Raw genomic sequence first — 2,465 nt, 5'->3', positions numbered from 1 at the left:
TTAGACTCAAAGTATACCTAATTGTTAGTTCAAGGAAAATGCCTGAACTTCTAACATGTACCAGGGTTTCTTTGGGAATGGAGAAAAGGGGGGAAGAACGAAAAATGTGTAAGACATGGACACTACCTCCAAAAAGATAACACTCTTGCATGGAAATACTCATTTAAGGATTAGTTACAACAAGGGCACTTGGGTGGCTTAGTTGGTTAAGCGTCTGACTTTTGATTTGGGCTAACGTCATGATCTCACGGTTCATGAGATCTAGCTCTGTGTCAGGCTGCGTGCTGACAGCATGGAGCCTGCTTGGGATTCTCTCTCTCCCTTTCTCTGCTGTGTGCACATACCTGCCTGCTCTCTCTCTTAATAAAGAGATAAACTTAAAAAAAAAAAAAGAATTGTAACAGTGACCTAAGTGCAAAGAAAGATGTAAATGTAAGGTAGAGAGGTGGCATAGAGAAGGGAGCAATTAGCTTTGTGGGGAGCAAGTTGGATGTCAAGAAAGACATCATAGAAGAGTAATATTTGAGCCAGACAGGTCTGGACAGATACTGTCCCTCTGCCAGAGCACAAACCATCAGAAATGATAGCTTAGAAATAATGTGAGGAAAGAAGGAATCATATTTCTTCATATGCTAAGAAGTTTAATTTTGTTTCCTCTTTTAGGTAAAACTGCCTCCAGGTCTCATCTAAGACATCTTTTTTTTTATTATTAAATATAATTTATTGTCAAATTTGTTTCCATACAACACCCGGTGCTCATTCCAACAAGGGCCCTCTTCAATGCCCATTACCCACTTTCCCCTCTCCCCCACCCCCCATCAACCCTCAGCTTGTTCTCAGTATTTAAGAGTCTCTTATGGTTTGCCTCCCTCTCTCTAACTTTTTTTCCCCCCTTTCTTCTCCCCCATGGTCTTCTGTTAAGTTTCTCAGGATCCACATATGGGTGAAAACATGGTAAGACATGATGATCTTTTTGAGAACCATGAAAACAAAACCTGGCTATGATGATTACTCAAGAGATTATTAGGGTAGAAACTTGAGTTATATAGGATTTTTAATTCTACATAGAATGCAGAAAAACAGTAGATTTTCTATGAATAGATGACCAGTGTTTGTTTTGTCATATCCTTTTCTTTTGAATTTAGAATGACCATTTTGGAACTACTGTCATCAATGCATAATAATATTATCAGAATGCTTCCTAACACTGTTGAGGAAAACAAATTAAAACTTAGATTTATATAAAATACACATAATCGCAAAATGAGCAAATAACCCTGCAAATGAAATACTATCTGGGAATTTCTGATGATAACATTGAATCTTTTCACAAAAAATCTTTTGATGTATTCTAATTTTGAAAAGTCAGTTGCTTATATAAAGCAAATATAAGGAAAAATCTTTATACTACTATATCTTATAAAAGGAAAAAAATTCCATTTGGAGACTATGCATATACAAGCAATATTCATTTAGTATTTATTTTATTTTAAAAGCCACTGAGTGGTTGTGCCTGGGTGGCTCAGTTGGTTGAGCATCTGACTCTTGTTTTCAGTTTAGATCATAATCCCAGGCTTTTGGGGTTGAGCCCCGTGTCAGGCTCTGTGCTAACCTGCACAGAGCCTGGTTGGGATTCTCTTTCTCTCTGCTCTTCACTTACTCGTGCTCTCTCTCTCAAAATAAATTTTAAAAACTTGCAAAGATTCTCTCTCCCCCTCTTGCACTCATGCATGCTCTCTCTAAAAATAAACAAAAAAGCCACTAAATGGAATCAGGTTTCAGAAAGCAAGTAAAAAAATAAACCTTAAGGGGCGCCTGGGTGGCTCAGTCGGTTAAGTAGCCAACCCCGGCTCAGGTCATGATCTCACGGTCTGTGAGTTCAAGCCCCGCATCGGGCTCTGTGCTGACAGCTCAGAGCCTGGAGCCTGTTTCAGATTCTGTGTCTCCCTCTCTCTGACCCTCCCCCGTTATGCTCTGTCTCTCTCTGTCTCAAAAATAAATAAACGTTAAAAAAAAAAAATTAAAAAATAAACCTTAATGTGTAATTAATATTTTATCTCTTTTCCTTGTTTTTATTAAGTTTTTTATTTTAACTCCAGTATAGTTATCATAGTGTTATATTGACTTAAAATTTAACTCAGCATTATACTGTAGCTCCATCCATGTCATTGCAAATGGCAAGATTTCATTCCTTTTTATGGTTAAATAACATGTCATTGTGTATGTATATGTATATGTGTATATACACATCTATTTCACATCTTCATTCATTTATCAATGGATACTTGGGCTGTTTCCATAGTTTGGCTATTATAAATAATGCTGCAACAAACATAGGGATTGCATGTATCTCTTTGAATTAGTGCTTTTGTATTTTGGAGGTAAATACCCAGTAGTGTGATTACTAGATAGTAGGGTAGTTGTATTTTTAGCTTTTTGAGGAAACTCCATACCATTTTCCACAG

The sequence above is a fragment of the Lynx canadensis genome, chromosome C1, assembly GCF_007474595.2.
Source record: "Lynx canadensis isolate LIC74 chromosome C1, mLynCan4.pri.v2, whole genome shotgun sequence".
Lineage (NCBI taxonomy): Eukaryota > Metazoa > Chordata > Mammalia > Carnivora > Felidae > Lynx > Lynx canadensis.
The sequence above is the reverse complement of the archived record's forward strand: the minus strand, read 5'-3'. Positions refer to the sequence as shown.